At 44.5% G+C, this 15957-nt stretch overlaps 1 protein-coding gene across 8 annotated transcripts in view; it reads right to left on the bottom strand.

The window, feature by feature from the left end:
• The window catches only part of AQP8 (aquaporin 8), a 29217-nt gene extending 21998 nt beyond the window's left edge, over window positions 1–7219 (bottom strand). For 6 of the 8 annotated variants that reach the window (XM_045048089.1, XM_045048087.1, XM_045048085.1 and 3 more), the window contains exons 1-3: window positions 7183–7218; window positions 5991–6072; window positions 5027–5166 (exon numbers count right to left, since the gene is read on the bottom strand). The gene's annotated coding sequence lies outside the window, so the exon portion shown is untranslated. Of the gene's footprint in view, window positions 1–5026; window positions 5167–5990; window positions 6374–7182 lie in introns of those variants that run through there. The other 2 variants (XM_045048091.1, XM_045048088.1) reach the window with 2 other exon arrangements.
• Between the last annotated feature and the right edge of the window lie 8738 nt (window positions 7220–15957).

Here is a 15957-nt window from a genome sequence, read left to right on the forward strand (position 1 = left end):
GTTTAAACCTAAGCACGTCCTTTCCTTGACTGATGCCTTTTGAGTCACTGGTTACAAGACATCAGTCATGTGGGTTATTTCAGAACCCTTTACAGCCAGAGGAGGGTCATCAGACTCAAGAAGCAGCCTGCTAAGTCTCATCAATAAGGTTCACTGTCACCATCTGTAAATGGTGAACAATTAAAATGGTAGAATGACTACCGTTTACTAAGGACCTACTGTGGGCTGGACACCACAAGCTTATTCCGTATGCGTGATTAGAATGTTCTCGTCTTTTTTTTTTTTTTTTTGCTTTGGCTTTTATCCTTGTGTCTACTATCCAAATTAAATAACTCTCAGAAGAGGAAAACCAAATGGCCAACAAACATGAAAAGACACTCAGTCTCTCTAAAAGCCAGAAAAAGAAAATTCAAATTAAAGCAACAGGACAGAATTCTTTTTTTTTTTTTTTTTTTTTTTTTTAAGTAGGCTCTGTGCCTAGGGCAGAGCCCAGCATGGGGCTTGAACTCACGACCCAGCAATCAAGACCTGAGCTGAGATCAAGAGTCACATGCTTAACCAACTGAGCCACTGGGCCATCCCCAGAACAGACATTGTGTTTTTTTTAAGTGTTTATTATTTTGAGAAAGAGAAAGAGAGACAGAGAAAGAGACAGAGTGCAAGCAGGGGAAGGGCAGAGAAAGAGGGAGACATCGAAACTGAAGCAGGCTCCAGTCTCTGAGCTGTCAGCACAGAGCCAGACATGGGGCTCGAACTCACAACCACGAGATCATGACCTCAGCTGAAGTCGGATGCTTAAATGACTGAGCCACCCAGGCACCCCATTTTTAAAAACAGCAATACTGACTGCGATGGGGAAATACGTAAACTCCTGTATTGCTAGTGGAAATGTAAATTGCTACAATATTCTGTAACACAATCTTGCAATAGTTATTAAATATTTAAACTCACAGACCCAGCAAGCCTCATATTTGAAAATCAATCCTACAAAAGATAACCTCCAATAGGTAAGAGTATATACACAGGGACATTGATTTCATCATTGTTTGTTGTAGAAAAATCTGGGAACTACTTGAAAGATCATAATTATGAAAACACTTGAACTAAGTAGGAAATATCTACCCCAGAATGCATGTCTCCCATAGTTCTCTACACCTTCAAGCCTTTGGATGGTCTGTTTCTTTTACCCACACTGCTCTCTAAATCTGGCAAAACCTCTCATCCTTCAAGTCTGAACAAAGATATGAGAATGTTTGTAAAGGTAGCAAGAGAGAAAGTATGGAAAATATAAATCACGTGGGCTGGCTAACAATTAGATGCATGTCACAAAGTGGAAGAAGCCAGACATGAAAAAGCACCCGTCCTATATAAAAAGTTCCAAACAAAGCAAAGCCAAGGACAGGGCACGTGGAGATTTCCGGGGCGTTGCCACCTTCTGTGTCCGGATCTGGATGCTGGCAAGGGTGAGGTCTGTTTGTGAAAGGTCACTGAGCTGTTACAGTTGTGTGCTTTTCTGTGTGTATATTACATTTCAATAAAAAAAAGTTACAAATAAAACCGGTCTGTGTTTAGGAAGTTACCTTTTGGATAAAACCAGGAGGGAATTTGCAGGCCAATCTCGGGTCCCTGGGAGAGAACACTGAATTCAGTCTCTGTGTCCTGGGCTGCCAGGTTTTATGCCCATAATATAAGAATATGCCATTTTAGAAACTGCCTTTAAAAATCAGAAGGCTTTACTCCACACCCTTTAGTATTCCAGTAATTGAAATTGTTGTCAATAACAACAAAAGTTAGGGGTCGAGTCCGCTCCCAGACCTCCTACTGAGCATTTAACAAACTTGACCTTGCTGCTTCTTCAGGGCAGTCTCGTGAGGCAGGTATTGTCCCCATTTTGCAAATGTGGAAATCAAAGTTCAAAGGCCCAGCAACTCAATTAAGGTCAAAGGTAACTGGGCTCAGAATCAGTGTGTTTTCCGCAGGTAAACGATCTCAAAATAGAAACCAGAAGTATCTTTTGGATTTTTTTTTTTTATCAATTCTTGAGCAGCTTTACTGAGGTTTAGTTGATAGATAATACGTTACACATATTTAAACGTTGATGTTTTGACACCATGAGACCTTTATCACAATCAAGACAGCAAACACAGATGTATCATCCCCCAAAGTTCCCTAGTGACCCTGTTCTTGTCTGCAAACACTAATCTGTTTTCTTTCTTTCTTTCTTTCTTTCTTTCTTTCTTTCTTTCTTTCTTTTATGTTTATTCTGAGAGAGAGAAAGAGAAAGAGAAAGAATGAGTGGGAGAGGGGCAGAGAGAGAGGAAGAGACAGAATCCCAAGCGGGCTCCGCACAGAGCCCGACCCAGGGCTCGAACCCACTAACCGTGAGATCACGACCTGAGCCAAAACCAAGAGTCGGACGCCTAGCCGACTGAGCTACCCAGGCGCCCCACTAATCTGTTTTCTCACACTATGAATAGGTTTGAGTTTTCCAGAATTTTCCATAAGTGAAACCAAGCATCTGGCTTCCTTCCCTGGACGTATGTATTTTTGCATCATCCAGGTTCTAGCACGCACGAGGTCCCCTGCCTCTGGTTGCTGTGGATGTCTCCACGGTGTGATCATGCCCCAGCCTCCTCCCCCACTCGCCCTTGGATGGGCCTTGTTCCAATTTGGGGATGCTGCCCAAAAAGCTGCTGTGAACGTTTTTGTACAAGTCTTTCAGTGACATGTGTTGTCATTTCCCTTGAGTGACTACCTAAGAGAAGGACGGTGGGTGTGAATTTAACTTTTAAAAAACCACCAAGCTGTTTCTCAGGTCCTGCCTGCAGTGTATGAGACTTCCGGGCTCTCCAGATTGTCACCAACAGCGGGTATGACCAGTCTTTTGGAGTTCAGACGTTCTAATTTGCACTAATTATGACTCATTTTGTTGAACTTTTTTTTTTTTTTTTCCGCGTGCCTATCTTCTTTGCTAAGATGTCTGTTCAAATCTTTCAAGCCCATATGTTAGCTGTTTGGTTGTTTTCTCACTATTGAGTTTTGGGACTAGCATATATACTCCAGATACAAGTCCTTTTTTCAGTGATATGTTTGGCAATATTTTCTCCTCATCTGAGGCTTGTCTCCCGCACTGACAATTTAATATTTGAACCATTTGTAAGCGTGCGGTTCGGGGGGTATGAAGTGTGCTCATATTACATGCAGCCATCATGACATCCACCTACAGAATGTTTTCATCTTCTCAGACCAAAATTCTTTACCCATCAATGACTCGCCATCCCCCTGCCCCCCATACCCTCACAAACACCTTCTGTCTCTGAATCTGACTACCTCATATAAGTGGAATCATACAGTATCTGTCCTTTAATGTCTGGCTAATTTCACTTCACATAATGTCCTCAAGGTATGATAGGAAAAGATAGGTAAATTAGGTAAAAAGAGAGGGAAAGGTTAGGGCCTGAGGTCCCTGGATGGGAAAAAACAGATTTTGGAACAATGCTGGGAGCGGCTAATCACAGCAAACCCCCTCCAGCGTCAGGTCCCTCTTAAGAATGTAACCCACCTACGCCCCTCAGGTTCCCCTCAGGAATCTGACAAAAGACATGACAAAAGATAAGTAGTGGATCATAAAACATATGACCCACAAGGAATGATATGGCCACAGACCAGTCTGAGCTCTCACACAATGGAGTCGAGCCGGTCAGGACCGCACAGCCCAGCACGTAGAGCTATCCAGCCAGTAAGGGTAGGACCTGAGAAAGAACGAGGGGGAAGGGAAGGGAGGGCTGACCAGGACCTTATAAAACAAGGACCCTCGCCTGTAGTCCGTGGGCATTCACTTTCAGATGCCCCCTCTCGGTAAAGAGAGCTTTCCTGCTAATCTTCCTTTCTGATCGGATGCTCTAATAAACTTTTGTCCACCTCTTCATGCTTCAAAGTGGCAAGACCACGAATCCCGGGTATTGGGTAAAAAATCCTGCGATGAAGCTGCCACCCAGGTGGGAGCAGGTGTCGGAACTTCCTTCCTTTTAAAGACCGTATAGGGGCGCCTGGGTGGCACAGTCGGTTAAGCGTCCGACTTCGGCCAGGTCACGATCTCGCGGTCCGTGAGTTTGAACCCCGCGTCAGGCTCTGGGCTGGTGGCTCAGAGCCTGGAGCCTGTTTCCGATTCTGTGTCTCCCTCTCTCTCTGCCCCTCTCCCTCTCTCTCTCCCCCGTTCATGCTCTGTCTCTCTCTGTCCCAAAAATAAATAAACATTGAAAAAAAAATTTAAAAAAAAATAAAAAATAAAAAAAATAAAGACCGTATAATAGTCCATTGCACGGATATGCCACATTTTGTTTATCCATTCATCCATCGATGGATATTGGGGTCGTTTCCACCTTATGGTTATTGTGAATAATGCTACTAGGAACATGGGTATAATAATTCTTTCTTGATTGCTAACAACAAAAAAAAAAGGAACTTCTTTTCTTAAAATTGCAAATGTCTTTTTCCTCTGTGTCAGTGGTCGGCTTCCCTAATATCTCTGTCTCTCTGTATGTGTCTCTCTCTCATCTGCTCTCTCTCTTGCTCTGTCCCCGTAATGGATACCTGGCATTAGTGTCTACTTAAGACCTAATCCCTCTTTCTTTGGGTGATAGCCTCTTGATTTTCCCGGGGGAAACCACAGGTCTTCCGCTGGCTCTCTCGGTTCACACAATTTGGGAAGAGCTGACAGCCTTCTGCCACCACTCAGCTCCCCAACCTGTCCTCCCCACCCCTTCAAGGCCAGGACATCCACCTGGGTCGAGCCAGTCAAACACTCAGGCCATCTTGACTGACTTGGGGATGAGCTTATGGTCCAAGTCAGGCCCTGACTTGCAATTCCGGGCATTTTTTCTGGAGATTTTTGGGAACGAGATGTGCTATTCCTCCGGAGTTCCCGGGAAGGGGGTGGCGGTTCGGAGGGGCGGAGGGAGCAGGAGTCACCAGTGGCCATCACTGCCACCATGATGGATGAGCCCAAAGAGAACGGAAAACTCACTGAGGAGAAGAAAGCAAACGGAGCACAAGGTGGATGAGCTCGATATTTTGTCCGCCCACCGGGCCCCGAGCCAGCCAGGCTGGATTTTCCCCGGTCAGGTCTTTGTCCTTCTTCAGCCAGTTGGAGCTGGGTTTCTTTCCCTTGCAAAAAAAAAAAAAAAAAGACTCCTACTTACAACACTCTCTTTTCTTCCCCAGCTTTCCTTTGTTTTTTCGGATTTCAGAATTCTGACATCTGAGCAAGCAAACCTGTCCTTGGTGTGTCAGGACCACAGACAATTGTTGGTGGGTGCGGGGCAGGGCAAGGCCTTAGTCACCCAGAGGCACGCCTGCCTCCCCAGAATAGAGATGATTAAGAGATAAGTTCTGGTGAATCAGGGACATGTGCCAGGCACATAAAGAACTGTTACAGAAGGCAAAGTGTGAGGGCAAAAGCCACCTTCTGATGAAGTGCCCTGGAATGGATGGCTGCCACCCTGATGACCTAACTTTGGACCATCCGACGGCCTCTTTGTCATGACGCCAGGAAGTCGGACAGTAAGAGCAGACATCCATATTCCCGATCATCCTCTCTGGGAATGTAGACACCTCGGGGTAAGTATCCTCCAAGGGAAGGGAAAGGTGGCGGGACCAAGTGGGACCCCAGCCAGCAGCCCAATGCAGAGGGGGCTCAGAGGACAGAGCGACCTCTGGATGGAGCAACAAGGTCCCACCCACGCTGGGCCAGGGCTTTCCGGGCTGGGGTGAGAATGGAAGTTGAGTGGCACTGGACCTCAGTGGGTGCAGGACCCCGGGAGCAGTGGGGGAAGGGTGGGCAGGAACAAAGCCAAGGTCAAGGACTCTGCTACATGTACTGTGCCTTGTTAAATAAAACAAAACAAAACAAAACAAAACAAAACAAAACAAAAACAAAAACAAAAAAAACAGAAACTGAGGTGTTGGTGTGAGATGGGAAGGGAGTTTACCTTAAGACCACAGGCGTGAGGGCACTGGGGTATCAGCGGCTAACCCCGGCCGGCCACAGCAGATTACAGCTTTCCTCCAGTCCTGCCAACAGCAGTGTGAGATTGGTGTTATACTTATTAACCCATTTTACAGATGAGAGAGCGGAGGCCCAGACATGGGAAGGGCTGCGCTCAGGACCACAGACTTGTGAACTCTGGAGCTGGAATTTGGATGCAAGGCTGCACCCAAACTGGTGCCTTTTCTATTCTTTAAATTTGGTGAAACGTCATCTTAGGATCATTAACTCTTTAGCATAGAGCAAAACCAAAGGGCCCAAAGCCACCGAGCTGAATGCAAACAGGCTCTTTAGGCGACCCACCCCAAAAGAGCCAGAGGCCCTCACTGACCAGTCACAACCGGGCACAGTGCCTAAGTTCCCAAAAAACAGAAAATTGCATCTGTCCCCAAGCTCCCTCACTCCGCCTTATAACTGCGACCCCTCAACACCCCTCTATAAGGCAGTCTCTGCTTTGCTGTCCTGCCCGCTGCCCCCCTGCAGTATATTCCATAAACTCTGATCTCTTCTGTTCTGCTCTGGTGAATTCTTTCACCTCCCGCACCACCGGCTGCCACCCAATCAGAGCACCCTACATTTGGTGCCCCTGCCCCGTTCCGATCGGGACACCCCACATTTAGGTTTGGCGACCCATTGTGCAAACTTGTTCGTGTCTGTAATCGTGGTCACACATACACGCAAAGTATAGCTGCACAGCAACAGTATAGCTGTATTTCTCAATTCTAAATAATTGTATCTGTATTTCTCAATTCTAAATAATTGTATCTGTATTTCTCAATTCTAAATAATTGTATCTGTCCGCTCAGGGGACATACAAACAACCCTATCCACCTGAATAATAAGACTTTTATCTTTGATACACAAATTGCCATCAGGTAAAAAAGCTTCCAGTCAAAGATAAGGCATACCTCATTTTTCAAGGAATTCTTCATTTAAAGCCAGAAGTGAATAACTTGCTAGAATCAAAATACTCAGTTCCTTGATATCTGGTGAGTTTTTTCAATGACATTTTTTAGGCTAAATGCATGGAAATTTATAACGGGGTTCAAAATCGTGGATTAAAAATGTCCAAACAGGGGCGCATGGGTGGTTCAGTCAGTTGGGCGTCTTGACTTCGGCTCAGGTCATGATCTCACCGTTTGTGAGTTTGAGCCCCGCGTCGGGCTCTGTGCTGACAGCTCGGAGCCTGGAGCCTGCTTCGGATTCTGCACCCTCTCTCTCTGCACCTCCCCTGCTCACATTCTGTCTCTCTCTCTCAAAAATAAATAAACATTAAAAAAAATGTTAGGAAAACTGGCTAGCCTTATTAAAAAAAAAAAAAACACAAACAAATAAGGGTGAATCTTCAAAATAAATTCTGAATAAACCAAAGGTTAAAATGTAAAAGACAGACCATAAAAGCACTAAAACAAAACACAGGCGAATGCTTTTGTAATCATAAAAGGGGAGAGGCTTGGTAATGCATAGCAGACCCTTATTACATAGTAAAAGTTTCTAACGACCTGAACCAGATAAAATATAAAACTTATAAAATGGAAAGGAAAAATGATTACGAGAAATAAGATAAATGAAAAACTGGGGGGGAAAATATTGCCCACAAATGATGAAGTGTTACTATCTCTATTATGCAAAGAGTTGTTACAAATCAATGTGAAAAAATCACGGAGCTAAATGGGCAAAACGCACAAAGAGGGAATTCATAAATAATAAATTCACAATAATATGCAAAAAGACAGCCATAGTAAGTGTGAGAACATCAGTGAGACATCATTGTTCCCCACTTATTGGACCGAAAAAATCAAAAGTTTGATAATATCCAGTGTTGATAAGTATGTGGTGAAACAGGAGGTCTTGCACATAACTGATGAGACTGTAAACATAAATGAGAATATCTTGATGGTATGTATCACAGAGTAAAATATCATATGTTCTGACCTATCAATTCTATTTCCAGGAATTTACCCTTTGGGGGTAAGTACATTAGCGTGAAGGGGTTTACACACAATGTTGCCACAGTATTTATAATAGCAAATTGATATGGAAGGCCACATCAATGTACATTAACATAAGACTACTTAAGTAAGTAGTTTTTTAAATGATGACGTGTACCAGCGACTGGCAAACTATGGCCTGTGGGCCAGCTCTGGCTGGCTGCCTGTTATTTTATTGAATAAAAGCTAAGCAGGTTTTTACATTTTAAATGGTTAAGTACCTCTGTAATAATACACTCTGGACCCACAAAGTCAAAAATATTAATGATCTGGCCTTTGAAAACAAATTTTCCAGCCTCTGTATGTAGATCTCTAGGTAGTGTTGTACAAATTTTGAAATAAAAATGTAATTTATAGGGGCACCTGGGTGGCTCAGTTAGTTAAGCATCCAACTTCAGCTCAGGTGCTCTCTGCTGTCAGTGCAAAGCCTGCTTCAAAAACCATCCCCTTCTCTCTCTGCCCCTCTCCCGCTCATTCTCTCTCTCAAAATAAACATGAAAAAACATGGATATTTATAAAATTACAGCATGTGTCATACGATTCCATTTAGGGAAAAGTAAATATGTATACCGTATATGACTGCATGGAGAGATTCCTGAAATATAGCCCCATATATTAATTATCACTATCTTTGGATGGAAAGAAAGATGTTTTAAATTCTACTGATGGTCACAAAAGAAGACCTAATTATACGGAAAGATGTCATGTTCCATATTGTGATGATACTAGGTCTCTCTGAGTTATAAATTCAATGCCACCCTAAGTAAGACGAGGAGTTTTGGAGAACTTGCTGAAGTGATATTAAAGCCGTTAAAATACCAGGAGTTGCTGTGACACAAACTTTTCATGTCACTGGCTAAACACACCAAATGTGCAGTGGGGTTTTTTGCTGTTTTTGTTCTCACGCCTGAGTGTTCAGCAGGGGACCATCTACGCAGTGATTCAGAGACCGGCTGCTTCCAGCCCACGTCCCCACAATTATAAACTTTTGGCTCCCAAGGTTGTCAGAAAAGGAGAATAGAAAAGGTAGAGAAGGAGACCCACTTCTTAGCCCCATCAGGGGCAGCAGGACCCTTATCATTCCCCCTGGCATCCCATTGGTGAGACCTAGTCACATGACCACATCTTAGCGGGAGGGCCATGCTGGGAAATGTAGTCTGAGGCTGGCCAGCAGCTTCATACCCATCATCCCAACACTGTGGAAGGAAGGAAGGAATGTCTGGGGGATAGCTAACTACACCTGCCAATGAATTTCCTAAGGAAAAGTACACGTGAGAATATCCAGGAGAGAAACAGGAGAAGTAGAAGGAACTGGCTCTACCCGGTCCCAAATAACAACAATTAAAATAGATTCAACAGTTTAGGAGTGGAGAGGAAACAAACAGACAAGCCATTGGGACTGAATGAAGAGCCCAGGAACAGCCACAAATATTTTTAGGAATTTAGTTTATGATAAAAGTGAGGTTTCAAATCAGTGGGAGTACAAGGATACTGGGACATTAGGTAACCTTTGGGGAAATGAAAGAGAACTGGATCATTAACTCTTCCCTACAAAATACAATAATAACCTTGGGGCACCTGAGCGGTTCAGTCAGTTAGGCATCGACTCTTGGTTTCGGGTCAGGTAGTGATATCACAGTTGCAGGGACCGAGCCCCGGGTCGGTCTCTGCGCTGACAACTGCCGAGCCTGCTTGGGGTTCTCTGTCTCCCTCTCTGTCTCTGCCCCTCCCCCACTAGCTCACTCTCTCCCTCTCAAACGAAATCAATAAATGTTTTTTTAAAAATCAAACTAAAATAACCTTCAGATAGAGTAAAAATTTAGTTGTAAAAAAATCGAGAAGAATGTAGATTAATTGTTACTATTGAAATGGGGACGACCTGTCTGAGCAGGACATAAAATACATACCATGTACAGAAAAAGACTGACAATTTTGACAAGGTTGCAAAAGCAATCCAAAGGAGAAACCTTTTCAACAAATCATGGTGAAGTAATTGGACATCCATAGGCAACAATAAATAAAATTAAAAAAAAAAAAAAAGAACTTCAACCAGAGTCTCACATCTCATAAAAAATGAACTCAAAATTTATCATAGACTTACATGTAAGTTCTAAAACTATAAAACTTCTAGAAAAAAAACATAAGAGAATACCTTCAGGATCTAGAGCTAGGCAAGACAAAGAATTCTGAGGTTTGATACCAATTTTAGCTCTTCAAAAAATTCTGTAAGGGGTGAAATGACAAACTTCAGCCTTAGGGAAAATATTTTCTTTTCTTTTAATTTTTTTTAATGTTTATTTATTTTTGAGAGAGGGAGACAGCATGAGCAGGGGAGGGGCCAAGAGAGGGAGACACAGAATCAGAAGCGGGCTCCAGGCTCCGAGCTGTCGGCACAGAGCCCGACATGGAGCTCGAACCCACCAACTGTGAGATCATGATCTGAGCTGATGTCAAAATTGTCACTTAAGTGTTATTATTTCAAAGCTAAGCAATAAAATACAAATACCATAGTGACCTTCATATGTACTTGACAACTATTTTTAAAAATATACAGACAAGCTGGCACAAAAACAGACACATAGACCAATGGAATAGAATAGAAACCCCAGCACTAGACCCACAAACGTATGGCCAACTCATCTTTGACAAAGCAGGAAAGAACATCCAATGGAAAAAAGACAGTCTCTTTAACAAATGGTGCTGGGAGAACTGGACCGCAACATGCAGAAGGTTGAAACTAGACCACTTTCTCACATCATTCACAAAAATAAACTCAAAATGGATAAAGGACCTGAATGTGAGACAGGAAACGATCAAAACCCTAGAGGAGAAAGCAGGAAAAGATCTCTCTGACCTCAGCCGTAGCAATCTCTTACTCGACACATCCCCAAAGGCAAGGGAATTAAAAGCAAAAGTGAATTACTGGGACCTTATGAAGATAAAAAGCTTCTGCACAGCAAAGGAAACAACCAACAAAACTAAAAGGCAACCAACGGAATGGGAAAAGATATTTGCAAATGACATATCGGACAAAGGGCTAGTATCCAAAATCTATAAAGAGTTCACCGGGGCGCCTGGGTGGCGCAGTCGGATAAGCGTCCGACTTCAGCCAGGTCACGATCTCGCGGTCCGTGGGTTCGAGCCCCGCGTCAGGCTCTGGGCTGATGGCTCGGAGCCTGGAGCCTGTTTCCGATTCTGTGTCTCCCCCTCTCTCTGCCCCTCCCCCGTTCATGCTCTGTCTCTCTCTGTCCCAAAAATAAATAAACGTTAAAAAAAATAAATAAATAAATAAAAGAGTTCACCAAACTCCACACCCGAAAAACAAATAACCCAGTGAAGAAATGGGCAGAAAACATGAATAGATGCTTCTCTAAAGAAGACATCCGGATGGCCAACAGGCACATGAAAAGATGTTCAACGTCGCTCCTCATCAGGGAAATACAAATCAAAACCACACTCAGATATCACCTCACGCCAGTCAGAGTGGCCAAAATGAACAAATCAGGAGACTATAGATGCTGGAGAGGATGTGGAGAAACGGGAACCCTCTTGCACTGTTCGTGGGAATGCAAATTGGTGCAGCCACTCTGGAAAGCAGTGTGGAGGTTCCTCAGAAAATTAAAAATAGACCTATCTTATGACCCAGCAATAGCACTGCTAGGAATTTACCCAAGGGATACAGGAGTACTGATGCATAGGGGCACTTGTACCCCAATGTTTACAGCAGCACTCTCAACAATAGCCAAATTATGGAAAGAGCCTAAATGTCCATCAACTGATGAATGGATAAAGAAATTGTGGTTTATATACACAATGGAGTACTACATGGCAATGAGAAAGAATGAAATATGGCCCTTTGTAGCAACGTGGATGGAACTGGAGAGTGTGATGCTAAGTGAAATAAGCCATACAGAGAAAGACAGATACCATATGCTTTCACTCTTATGTGGATCCTGAGAAACTTAACAGAAACCCATGGGGGAGGGGAAGGGAAAAAAAAAGAGGTTAGAGTGGGAGAGAGCCAAAGCATAAGAGACTCTTAAAAACTGAGAACAAACTGAGCGTTGATGGGGGGTGGGAGGGAGGGTAGGGTAGGTGATGGGCATTGAAGAGGGCACCTTTTGGGATGAGCACTGGGTGTTGCATGGAAACCAATTTGACAATAAATTTCATATATTGAAAAAAATATATACAGACAAGCTCAACTTCAGGAGTCGGAAGTCTTAACGTGGTTCTTTCAAGGAGTAACTTGAACTTCCATTTTCATTTAACTTAACCCCTTCCCCACCATTCACAGATTTTGTTAAGCTCAAAGTTTTTTATTGGTCATCCTGTCATACCTCTCCCCCTAATAATTACATACTTGAAATATATTATGGTATATTGCATATATTATACATATATGTGTTTATATACACGCATACATACACAGAGAATACTTTTATAAAAGTTCACTGTGACCATTGGCTCTAAAAGTTAATTTTATTCCCTTCTGGATTGAGTTATCATTATAATTATTAGCAGTAGGCAATCAATCCATGTAACCCAATGTACTACAAATGTTGATAATTATTAAACATAAAAACTAAAACTTCATTGGAAATGCATCTTTTAATGGGATGGATAGAGCAGGTTTTACTTATTTATTCAATGAGTTTATGTATCTCAAGATGACTCTAGCTTGTTTCCACCAGTCAGGGCTCAACATCAATTCAATTTCCATTTTTCATTTTTATAGATGTAGGCATGGAAAGACCTTTCACAAAAATAAATAGAAGGAGATTGTAAGACATTTTCTAGAGCAATGCTGCACACTTCTTTGAACACTGTTTGAGTTATATGCCAAACATAACCTAGTGTCTATTCTTATAGAAATGTGGGGTTTTTTAAAGTTTTTTTTTTTAATGTTTATTCATTTTTGAGGGACAGAGACAGAACGTAAGCAGGGGAGGGGCAGAGAGAGAGGGAGACACAGAATCTGAAGCAGGCTCCAGGCTTCCAGCTGTCAGCACAGAGCCCAACACGGGGCTCGAACCCACAAACCATGAGATCATGACCTGAGCCGAAGTCGGACGCTCAACCGACTGAGCCACCCAGGCGCCCCTTTTACAAATGTTTTAATCCAGCTGACAATCCTATTGTATCCCCTTCAATTTTGTTGAAAGCAACAAAACCTTCCCATACCTGCAAAAGGATTTGCTACTTGGGTCACCGTCAACTCACTTCTTCAATGCCCGCACTAAGCATTTCTAAGTGCTCCCTTATCCCAGGCTTTAATTCCCAGGGCACGCACCAGGCTGGATTTGAGGGGAAAAGGATGGTCCTCTGTGAGCTAGGACAGCAGTGGAGAAAGCGAGCCAGGCACACGAGGTGAGGATCTGGAAACAGAGTCCCTTAAGCAGTGTCTCCACCTTTCTTCATTTTCCCCCTCCCCCCCCCCCCCCCCCCCCCGCCATGGAGACTTTCTAGACTTTTTTTCTTCCCAATCTCCCCTCCATCAAGTTTTAATGCCACAGACACACTAAATCCATTCATGCACTTTGGCTCTTTGGAGGGCTACAAACCACCCCCCAAGAAAGAAGTTTTGCCCCGTTGGAAGCATTATCACCTCCATTGGGAATGGACGCCTTGCAAGGATCCTCATGGACCCCCTGGGAACAATCCGTGACTCCAGATGAAATGTGTGCCCCTTTGAAGCCCCTTTGAGGCTCCTGCCAAGTGGCCATGCTCTCTCTTCAACCATCCAGACTCTCTGACAGCCAGAAACTCTCTTCCTGCCCTCTGGTCCAGGCGCCCCCCCCCCCCACCTGGCACGTCCCTAGCACCTCCCACAGCACCGCCTGGACTTGCCACAAGATACTGAAATGGCCAAGTTCTTTATCAAGGCCGCTGCTGCATGGTTCTCTGCAAGCGCAGAGGCCACATCCGCTGTGTCCACTGTGAAATCTTCATACCTAGCACGCAGCTCAGCACAGGATAATCATTAATGAAAGAACCGATCAACCAATACTTGCCTTCTTCCCGGCAACCCTCACACCCCCACACCTGTACTGGCTAGCTACTGAAGGATAGCCAGCTATCCCCAAACCCAGTGACTTAAAACAATAACCGTTCATTGAGCTCACGATTCTGCAAGTTGGCTGGGCAGTTCTTCTAGTCTGGGCCGGCTTGGTTGATGTCCTCTGAGTTCTCCCGAACATCTGTGGTCCGCTGGTGTGTTGGCTGGGGCCTCCAGGGAGGGCCTCATCTGGGACAGCTCATCTCTGCTCCCACGTGGTCTTCCCATCCCACAGGCAAGCTGGGGCTTATTCACATCCTAGTCACCACATGGCTCCCCAGCAGCGAGAGAAGGAGAACCCCAGTGCACAAGCACCTTCAAGTTGATGCCCATGTCCTGTTTCTTATTGGTCCGTTGGCCAAAGCAAATCGCATGGCCACTCCTGATTCAAGCTGCAGAGAGAGACTATGGGAGACTTTATGGCCATTCCTTGGGATCTGCCACCCCTCACCGCCAGCACCAAAGCCAAAAGCTGCTGCCCTTTGTGACTCGTTTTCCCACACTTGGTTCCCTGCAGTGTTCCTTTTGGCATGATTTCACCAGGATATTCCAAGAGCCCAATCCCCGATTCTCACCCCTCAAGGACCACCTCCACCTCCCACTCCGTCAGTGGTCCCATCTCCTTACATCTCTAAATTCTCCCCGCTCTGCAAGCCAGGAGCCGCCCTCAGGGTTCAGACCTCCCGGCACTCAAACTCAGCCACAATTGGGAAATCAGTGGGTGGGCAAAATGTGAACAGCGAGCCTTACCTGAGTTCCCAAGAGCTCTCCCAGGACACTTTATTACTCAACCACTGAGTTTAACAAGTTCTCTGTTTGCAGACAGAGCAAGATGATTTCTCTGACATTGAGCTTAGCAAGGTTTCGGATGTTTTCTATCTGCCTTTCTCTCCGGGGGCTCAACAGCCATTTGTGCGCTGGCCTGGAGAGGTGCCTCACTTGAATGGTACCACATTATTGCAAGAGTTGTTGTTACTGGAGGCATCTTCCCCCCCACCCCACACTCGTGTGTTGATCTTTAAGTAAAAGCCTACCAGGTGTCACATTATTCATAACCTACTATTAATGATAGTAGCTGAGTCCCCCACATCAGAACTCTGGCGATGTTTACCCAGAGCTATAAATCAAACACCTTGATACGGTAGGATTACATCATCTTTCACACCATGACCACTGAGTCATCAGAGCACTCAAGTAGCACCATAATTATATTATGTATTTATTTGTTCACCTGCTTCACTGTCTTTCAGTGCCTGATACATAGAAGGTGCTCGATAAATACTTGTGGAATGAATAAAAATGATGAGAAGCTCAGGAAAGAACCACAAAGACACCAAAGGGTGCTGAGATACAGCCACAGGGGAAATTTACACACGGTAAAGGGGGAGAACTTTTCTAAGGAGCTGAGGTTTCAACTAAGCCTTAAGGGGGAAGGCTGAGTCAGGAAAGGGAACAGCAAGTGCAGAGTTTGGGCAGGTTAGGGAGAAGAAAGAAGGCAGGGCTAGAAGAAGCGTCATGGGTAGGAGAGTGGCACAAAATGACTAGGAGAGGGGAGGAGGGGCCAGACCACATAGAGTCTTCGGGCTTGTGAGCCATGGGAAGGAGTTGGGCTTCATACCAAGGGGAAGAGGGGGCCTTGAGGGTTTTAAGGGGGGGGTCTCGCAAACGGCCCATTTTATGTCTGAGGCAGCTACCTTGGAATGAAGCTCTCCCCGTTGTACAGACTCTTATACTCTCTTATGAAGACCTTAGTCCCAGCCCCTGGCTGGCTCTTAAAAACGCTTCGATCTGGACCACTCAGCCAATGAGCCTCCAGGTTTTCTGGAGGGGAATCTTGTATAAAGTGTCCAGCTTTCAGAAAT

Source organism: Felis catus, chromosome E3 (assembly GCF_018350175.1).
Source record: "Felis catus isolate Fca126 chromosome E3, F.catus_Fca126_mat1.0, whole genome shotgun sequence".
Classification (NCBI taxonomy): domain Eukaryota; kingdom Metazoa; phylum Chordata; class Mammalia; order Carnivora; family Felidae; genus Felis; species Felis catus.